Below are 9,812 nucleotides of genomic sequence, written 5' to 3' on the forward strand. Positions count from 1 at the left end.
CTCAAGCCTCTTGGCTACAACTTAAACCTAAGCCACTTGGCTGTAATAACATTGCTCAGACATCTTGGAGCTGCTACTCTTTACCCTGCTAGCAGTACCTGCAGTCAGGCTTCACCTCACATCATTGCTCCAGGAGCCTGCCTGCCTGCCTGCCTGCCTGCCTGCCTGCCTGCCTGCCTCTCTCTCCCTCTCCCTCTCCCTCTCCCTCTCCCTCTCCCTCTCCCTCTCCCTCTCTCTCTCTCTCTCTCTGGCTGCTGGTAGGGAGCTCCTTCTGTCTTGGATGCTGGTAGGGAAAAACTGCCTCTAGCCTCAACTCCCCTCCCCCTTCATAGGAGCCAGACCTTGCCCCTTATAGCCCGCTAGGCAGGTGTAACCCATTAACCCCCTTTTTGTTGCCTTGGCGACCAGCACCTGACAAGCCTTCCTGGCTCTCGCAGTAGCAGGCACCTTAGTGTCCTGCTACACAGACCAAGCCCTATGAGGAGAGACTGGGGCACCTGGACCTCTTCAGCCTCCGCAAGAGAAGGTTGAGAGGCGACCTTGTGGCTGCCTATAAGTTCATCACGGGGGCACAGAAGGGAATTGGTGAGTATTTATTCACCAAGGCGCCCCCGGGGGTTACAAGAAATAATGGCCACAAGCTAGCAGAGAGCAGATTTAGACTGGACATTAGGAAGAACTTCTTCACAGTTCGAGTGGCCAAGGTCTGGAACGGGCTCCCAAGAGAGGTGGTGCTCTCCCCTACCCTAGGGGTCTTCAAGAGGAGGTTAGATAGGCATCTAGCTGGGGTCATCTAGACCCAGCACTCTTTCCTGCCTGTGCAGGGGGTCGGACTCGATGATCTGTTGAGGTTCCTTCCGACCCTAACATCTATGAATCTATGACTCTCTCTCTTCTTCACCCATTCTCCCATCTTCTATCCAACATTGACATTCTGTTTCATTCTGTTCATGTTCTGTTCACTTTCAGTCACACATTAAGCAACACACATATCCTATGTTATGTGCTTGCTCTACCATCCTTTTCCTCCTGGGTGAAGTGTGTACATGGGCCTGTCTTGTTTTGGAAGAATCAAGGTTTGGGAGGTGAGGTAATGCCATATTTTCTAGCATAAAACAGACATCTTTTCCCCCCCAAATTGGAGCCCATGTATTAAATGGGAAAGCTGATTTTCTGACTGAAATAAAAGCACTCTGTCTTGATTCCTGCTCCACAGTACAGCAGCTGTTGCATTACTGTTCAGACAGCTGAAGGAGTCAATTTACTTAATGGCTCATTGTTCTTCCCTCCAGAGGTGTTAGTGATCATCTCTCCTTTTAATAGTCCCAATGTTCCACTAATCTAGCTTACAAGACCTAAATGTGCTGAATGAGAAGCTAAACATGAGAAGCTAAAGTTAGTTTTTGTTGAATCTGGTAATGGCAATGAAGACATGGCTTTATGTTCTTAATATATTCTGTGCTTGCTACTCTTTCCCACACTTGTGGTCGGGGTCATTTTATTTCAGAATGCCTTTGGACAAATATAGCAGCTGGTGACAAAGATAGGATCACACAATCGTGTAGGTCCTGGTACGCCCAGGGGTGTGCCCTGTTCACAAGTGGAAGGGATGGGGTGGGCAGTCAAGAGCACTATGAGAAGGGTCTGCCACCAGGGAGCAGTTCCCTCTTTTCTCTATAGAGCCAGGCTGGGACAAAGCAGTTAACTAAATACAAATTTATTACTGTTTACCAAAATCCTTTAAAAAAAGGAAATAGTTATTGATATACAACTTATATAAATATTTACAGTTATAAAACATAGATAAATATATATAATAACCACAGGTAAATATAGCTGGGCAAAAAAACAGGTATCCACAGATAAGTTTGAGCAAAAACAATAACACAATCAAACCTCAACTCACTGACATAACCCACAGAAATAATGACAACATTATCTATCTATCTATCCATCTATCTATCTATCTATCTATCTATCTATCTATCTATCTATCTATCTATCTATCTATCTATCTATCTATCTATCTATCTATCTATCACTATTTACAACATGGGAGGTGCAAGTCTTTCCTGACCTTCAGGCATCCTTGTGGCAGAGACTATTTACCATTCCCCTAGGTGGCAACCCTGGCACCCCCCCAGGGGAAGGAGGGTCCTAGTATCTCCTCAACCCTAGATGGGTCCACCTGGTCCCTGATCCTGCTGGATTCCCCTTTCAGGGCCTCCCCACTGGGGAGGGGGACCTGTTCCCCGGGTACTCACGGATCCCAGGGAGCAGGCTGGGAGGAGTTCCCGGAGCCTTGGGGTCCTTGTTGGGGCCATCCAGCGCCCTGCCTTCTGTCCTCTGTTGGGGCTCGGGCTGCCTTGTGTGGGTCATGATGCCCAGGCCTTGCCTTCTGTCTTCCGTTGGGGCTAAGGCCACCTCCTGTGGGTTCTGAAACCTGAACCACTGGTCCTCCATTGCACCCCACTAATGCCTTCCAGGTGCCCAGCCTCATGCTGGGGAGGGGGTTGCAAACCTGAGCAGGGTGGCACCGCTCCCAGGGTTTGGGACGCCATGCACCACCGCATGCACTGGGGTTCTTGGCTATACGCCAAGGGTAACAGACGTGAGCCACCACATGCGGCTCCCAGGGTCTGGTTGCCCCATGCACCACTATGTGCACCAAGTATCCTGGGACCCGAGCTGCCTCCTGCAGCTTCCAGGGTCGGACCTATGCTCCGGGCTGTGCACCGTGTGGGGGCCCCAGCATGCTCTCAGTAGTATATAGGCTCACCGCCCTTCAATGCAAATGTGACAGGTGGGCAGGGCCAGACGTTCCACCCCCTTAGCCCCACCCCTTTCCCCTTATATGGTGTGCAGCATCAGCAGCCCCACTCTGACCCCAGTCACATGGTGTGTGACATCACCAGCCCCACCCCTGACCCCAGTCATGTGGTGTGTGACATCAGTATCTCTGCCCCGACCCCCAGTCATGTGGTGTGTGACACTACCACCACATGGTCCATGACATCAGAAGGACAGCCCATGCAGACCCCCAAAGCCCAAACCCTCATGCTGCAAGGACCAACCTAGATCACATGGTACAGTTATGACCTATCAGGTCCCAGACTGCTCTAGCCCCTGGAGCACAGGTGTGGCCTATGAGGTGGCAGAGGGGTGGTGTCACCCCTCTAACAACTTGTCCCACCACCCCTGACCAATTGGCGGGGGTTTCAGAGGCCTCGGACCTCACCCACAATGATGCTGAACCAATTGGAGCAAGTAGAGGGGCTGGGATTTAGGCTGCAACCCCACCAGGTCTATCTGCTTTCCCAAACTACCCCTCTGTTTGTCTGAGACAGGGGGCAGACATGGAGGAGATTCAGCAGCACGAGCTGGATGCCAAGTCTACCAAAACAAGACCAGGGACCATGACAGAACTCAAGCAGTCCGTATCAGAACCGCCTATGGAGAGCGTGGACAACTGTCTCAAGAGACTCTGCTGAGGTAACTAATTTAGATGATTTTTGTGGGGATGGTTTTCTTGTAACTGTCTGGGCCCGTGTTAATAACCATGTTTTTGCAGGAAGATGACGCCTTCATAGAGATCTTTCAAAACCTGCACATTGGCACCCTGCCGAAAGTAAAGGTCTTTTGCGTGAACTGTTTTTGTTCGTGTCCAAAAGAGAGCAGTTCGAGACCAAGACTGATGCAACATTTTTGTCCAAAGACAATGACTGTTAACCCTGGCTTTGAGCCTGTGGAGATTGCTGAGCAGGGCTACGAGCCCATGGAGGTCACCGAGCAGGGGTGTATTCGGGGGCTATTTTCAAATAAAATGTATCCCACCTCCCTGTTCAGAAGAAGGTTTCTTGCATGACCTGGTTTTGAACAACAGTTCAAGATGAGGCTGAAGACCTCGTTAATGTTGTATTTCTTACCTGCTTAATAAATCTTGCTTTACCATGGTTTAAAAATGTCCTCAAGCATTTGAATGCACCACACAGGTGTTAGCGTGGGGTGGGGGTGGGGGTAGCGGTTACCAGACATGTCTACACAGGAGGCTGTGTTAAAGGAAGTTTATTACTCTCCTGGTGAAGCTGGCAGTTTTGGTGGGGTGAACACACTTTTTGAAGCTGCCAAAAGGCACAATAAGGTTCTGAACAGAAGCGGGGTGACCGCCTGGCTTTCAGATCAGGACGCTTACACCCTACACAAACCGGCAAAAAGATGTTTTAAAAGAAACAAGACTGTTGTTTCAGATATTGATGCGCAATGGCAGGCAGATTTGGTGGATATGCAGCAGTTTTCCAAGCACAATCATGGGGTTAAGTTCATCTTAACAGCGATAGACATATTATCAAAGTAGGCCTGGGCCATGGGTCTAAAAGACAAGTCAGGCGGTGAAATAGCTTGGGCCTTTAGAACCATTTTTACAGAGGGCTGAGTACCTCGAAAATTACAGACTGATCGGCGGAAAGAACTTTTAAATAAGTCTTTAAGCAAACTGTTAAAACAGTGTAATATTCACCATTTTGTGACAAATAGTGAAGTGAAAGCAGCGGTGGTAGGGAAGTTTAACAGAACATTAAAATCAAAGATGTGGAGGTATTTTACAGCCCACAACACCTTTCACTACATTGATGTGTTACTGGAGTTTATAAAGAGCTACAACCACAGTTTTCACAGAACTGTCCACACCAGGCATGTCGACATGAACTTCTCAAACTTTCCATGGGTATGGAAAACCATGTACAGGGACTATTTCAAAATAAAACCAGCAGCACCCATGTTTAGAAAAGGAGACCACGTGAGGGTGTCTAGGACCAAAGGGAAGTTTGAAAAAGGTTATGAACAAACATTCACCAATGAGATTTTCATAGTGCATGAAGTTCTTAGATGCATGCAGACGCCTGTATACCACCTAAAAGATTACGAAGATGAACTTATTGACCATTCTTTTTACCCTGAAGAACTACAAAAAGTGAACCCCAAACAGGACAGAGTTTACAGGGTTGAAAAAGTTCTAGCAATGAAAGGAAAGGGAAGAAAGAAGTGGTTGTTGGTGAAATGGTTGGGGTGGCCGGCTAAATTTAACAGCTGGGTGGAAGCCTCCCAAGTTTGTAACATATACGGGTACCTCAGTCAGAATGCCGAGATGTGTGATGGTGGCTTTTACATCACTTTGCCCAGCAACGCTTGTGCCAGGATTTTTCCACAGAACACCAGCTTGAACTTGACCATACAGCTGGTTAAACCTCTGGATCTGCTGGGGAACTGGGAGATAGGGTCAACAGAAATACAATACCCGCACAGCTGGAACAACATCAACAAAGACACCCCTTTCAAAATCATTTCTGGGACTAAAAAATGGGAGTACCTCCTGCCTCGGGGGTATTATACAACCATCACAGAGTTACTGGATCTTATGAACAATATAATTACCACCCATCCTACTCCGCATGAATTAGTTATGCTCTAGGATCAGGTGAGCAGAAAAATTAGACTGAAAGCCAGCAATAACTCCTATGCTTTTTCTACCGGTGGTGAATTAGCCTATATTTTGGAGTTGCTACCCAGGTCCACTTTTAAAAAAAATCCTTTACGGCTGATATTACCAGTGGGTTCAGTTCGCTGTATGTCTTCACGGACACTGTGGAACATCAGCTTGTCAGGGAGTTTTCGGTTCCTTTGCTACGCTACGTCCCTGTCCATGGAAGCAACAATGAGTTTGTCACCATCGCATATAACAACCCGTATTATGAACCCATCAGTCAGCACCACATCGACACAATCAGCATTGAAATAAAGACGGATCAGAACAAACATGTGTCATTAAGCTTTGATAAGGTGATTGTTAAGCTTCACCTATGGCCCTGGAAAACTTTGAGATTTTAAAATAAGTAAAAGTATGATTGTGATGGTAAAAAACTATGGGGACCCTAACTTGTACAGAAATTATTATAAAGCCCAGGCCGGGTATGGTCTTCCCAGATATCAGGGGGTGCCCGTGATGTACAGGGTTGGTGTGGGAGTCATATTTTGCAGCCTCTTTAGAAAAGCCATTCCGCTTTTGAGAAGGGGCCTGGAGATTAGTAAGCTCCATGCGAAAAATGCAGCGCAAAACATAGCCAAAGATGTGATTGGTTATGTCTCCCAAGCTGTCCTAGATAAGGTGGTCAAGCGGGCAAAGCAGGAGGGGTCTGGCCTCGTGTATATTCAAAGAAAGAGCCTTAAAAGAAAGACAGACGCACCAGAGTCTAGACATGCAGGACCTCCTCAACCCCTTAAAAAGAAGAGAGTAAATTGACAGGGCCACCAGACACAAAAAAACAAGAAACAGACTGGGAGAAAGAAGGGGTGCTCTCCTGGAGGAAACAGAAATATATTTTAACTGCCATGGCCTATGTTCACCGTGGGTCTGAAGAATGCGCCAAATCCGAACTGCATGTGTTTCAAATAGCCCCAACGCAGACCTTCATTAAGAAAAGCCTGAATGTTGAGATCCCCCCCACTCTCGGCTATTACCATGTGATGGGCTAGCTGGTAGTGATTTAGCTTAGGGGCTTTGAAAGGATAAAAGATGATTGGAGGACTTGGGATTCCCTTTTCTCACCAATCAGGCCCCAGAGATTCACCCTTCATGACCCCTGATTGTCCCCTTGGGTCACCTGGAGGGGGATAAAAGGGGCAGTGCAGCTGACTCAGGAGAGACCAGCGAGGGACCACAAGGAAGGAATTTCAAGGAGCTGGCAAGAGCTGAGCCCGCGGGGCTGGAGCAGTTGCCCCAGAAGAGCCTGAAGGAGTGGGACCTGCAGGCAGCAGTTGGACCCTCAGCAGCACAGCGTACAGCCAGCAGGAGAGGCTCCCCGCTGGGCTCCAGGATCCCCTATGAGAGGCTGTGGCCAGCAGGAGAGGCTCCCCAGCTCCAGCAAGGATCTGAGCAGACACCTGAGAGGTTCCCAGCCCTGCTTCCAGTTCCTCCAGCAAGAGGCCAGGCAGCTTGATGTGAGGCAGGGGCTCTGGGAAGGTGAAGATCCCTAACACCTTAGAGTAGTACCAGCACTGGTGGCTGTGTGGTAGAGTTTCTGTCTACCACATGGGAGAGCTGCATTTAAGTCCCGGTTGGGATGATTTAGGGTGAATGAAGTGTCAGGGAGGAAATCTTGTTGCAGTGGAAATGGGTCATTGTGTTTTCCCTCTTTCCCCCACCTCCAGGTACCTAGGCCCTATACTTCTTGTTTTTGACGTTTTGTATCTGGTGCCTTTTATACTTCACCAACCAGTATTGTTTGTTCTGCTCTTTGTTCTTCATATTTTGATTAACTCTCTTTTGTTCCCCTTCCACCATCCTGAGAGCTAAGAAGAGGCTGCCTCAGAGATCCAGCCATAGGGTATAAAGGCGAATCAATGAAATATCTATAACTTTGTTGTTTTCTGTCGGATTTGGATGAAACTTGCAAGGGTGGTAGTCTCTGCTGAGAGCATGAAGCCTGCCAAGTTTACCCTATGGCTGGATCTCTGAGGTTCATAGATTCATAGATGTTAGGGTCGGAGGGGACCTCAATAGATCATCAAGTCTGACCCCCTGCATAGGCAGGAAAGAGTGCTGGGTTTAGATAACCCCAGCCAGATGCCTATCTAACCTCCTCTTGAAGACCCCCAGGGTAGGGGAAAGCACCACCTCCCTTGGGAGCCCATTCCAGACTTTGGCCACTCTAACTGTGAAGACGTTCTTCCTAATGTCCAGTCTAAATCTGCTCTCTGCTAGCTTGTGGCCATTATTTCTTGTGACCCCCGGGGGCGCCTTGGTGAGTAAAGCCTCACCAATTCCCTTCTGTGCCCCCATGATGAACTCATAGGCAGCCACAAGGTCGCCTCTCAACCTTCTCTTGTGGAGGCTGAAGAGGTCCAGGTGCCCTAGTCTCTCCTCATAGGGCTTGGCCTGCAAGCCCTTAAACATACGAGTGGCCCTTCTCTTGACCCTCTCCAGGTTATCCACATCCCTCTTGAAGTGCAGCGCCCAAAACTGCATGCAGTATTCCAACTGCGGTCTGACCAGCGCCCGATAGAGGGGAAGTATCACCTCCTTGGTTCTGTTTGTCATGCATCTGCTGATGCACGCTAAAGTGCCATTAGCTTTTCTGATGACTTTGTCACACTGCCGACTCATGTTCATCTTGGAGTCCACTAGGACTCCAAGATCCCTTTCCGCTTCCGTACCTCCAAGCAGGTCATTTCCTAGGCAGTAGGTATGCTGGACATTTTTCCTCCCTAGGTGCAACACTTTGCATTTCTCCTTGTTGAATTGCATTCTGTTGTTTTGTGCCCATATGTCCAACCTGTCCAGGTCTGCTTGCAGCTGTTCCCTGCTTCTCCCCACAGTTTTGTGTCATCCGCAAACTTGGACAGAGTACACTTCACTCCCTCATCCAAGTCGCTGATGAAGACATTGAAGAGTATCGGTCCAAGGACCGAGCCCTGCAGGACCCCACTGCCCACACCCTTCCAGGTCGATACTGACCCATCCACTACGATTCTCTGGGTACGACCCTCTAGCCAATTTGCCACCCACCGAACTGTGTAGTCATCCAAGTCACAGCCTCTTAACTTGTTCACCAGTATGGTGTGGGATACCGTATCGAAGGCCTTCCTGAAGTCTAAGTAAATGACGTCAACCCCTACTCCTGCATCTAGATGTTTTGTAACCTGGTCATAAAAAGAGACTAGATTAGTCAGGCATGATCTACCTGCTACGAACCCGTGCTGGTTTCCCCTCAGCATAATTTTTCCTGCCAGGCTCTCGCAAATGTGAGCCTTGATAATTTTTTCAAAGACTTTGCTTAGGATGGTGGTGAGACTGACTGGCCTATAGTTGCCTGGGTCCTCCTTCCTCCTCTTCTTGAAAATGGGGACTACACTGGCCCTTTTCCAGTCCTCCAGGACCTGGCCCGTGCTCCATGAGTGTTCAAATATTCCCGCCAGTGGCTGTGCAATGGCTTCAGCCAGTGCCTTCAGTACCCTTGGATGGAGCTCATCCGGGCCTGCCGACTACCAAGCGTAGACCCTGAGATGGTGCAGAGGCACTTGGAGGAACTGGATGCAGACTTCCAAGCGTAGACCCTTAGATGGTAGTAGTCTGGCGCCCTGCTGCTGCCTCTCTACAATCCCAGTGAGAGCCTTGTCTTGCCCCTCACTTAGGAACTCTGAGGCAAAGAACTCAGAGGTGGCTCCGAAGCTTTTCTGAAGTGGTTCGGAAGCTCCAAACCGCTTCAGAAAACCTAAAGAAGCCAGCACTTTGATCCAGACATGCTGCTTCAGATGCCGAAGTGTCCGAAGCTTCTCCAGATCCAAAGCACGGTACAAAGCCTCGCACAGCCCTAATATTCAAGCAATGTGCCATGCTAAGAGGTAATAATAAAAAAGAGACTAATTATAGGAAAGGGAATAATATGGTAGATGTAGTAGATAGGGTCAGTAGTGACACAGACAGCAAGTGTAGTAGCCAGTTGGGGTCTATATCATGTGAATAAGCGTGATAAGTCAGCTATCTGGCTGACACCCTGAGTTGCTGGGATAACTGTTAGAAAAGAATAGGATACAGGTGCTACAGTGTCTGTTACCTCATATTGAGAATGTGAAAAAACTTTTTAAAATATAGAATTATGGAAGACACCGGTGTTGTTAAAAATATATCTACAAAGCAGAAGATTGTGCAAAAGGGTATGATGTCAGTGCTCGCAGAATATAATAACAAGCAGTGCCTCTTGGACTTTCACATCCTTGAAAAAGGGGAATTTTCATGGGGTCATGAATGGTTAAAAAAA

At 48.3% G+C, this 9,812-nt stretch overlaps 1 long non-coding RNA gene across 1 annotated transcript; it reads left to right on the plus strand.

Annotated features, from left to right (window-relative positions):
• The first annotated feature begins 306 nt into the window (after positions 1-306).
• LOC109283310 (uncharacterized) lies at positions 307-3,956 on the plus strand. Its single transcript, XR_002090422.2, has 3 exons — positions 307-585; positions 3,348-3,492; positions 3,572-3,956. It is a non-coding gene; the product is annotated as an uncharacterized LOC109283310 (long non-coding RNA).
• Positions 3,957-9,812: the final 5,856 nt, after the last annotated feature.

This window comes from Alligator mississippiensis, chromosome 8, assembly GCF_030867095.1.
Source record: "Alligator mississippiensis isolate rAllMis1 chromosome 8, rAllMis1, whole genome shotgun sequence".
Classification (NCBI taxonomy): Eukaryota; Metazoa; Chordata; order Crocodylia; family Alligatoridae; genus Alligator; species Alligator mississippiensis.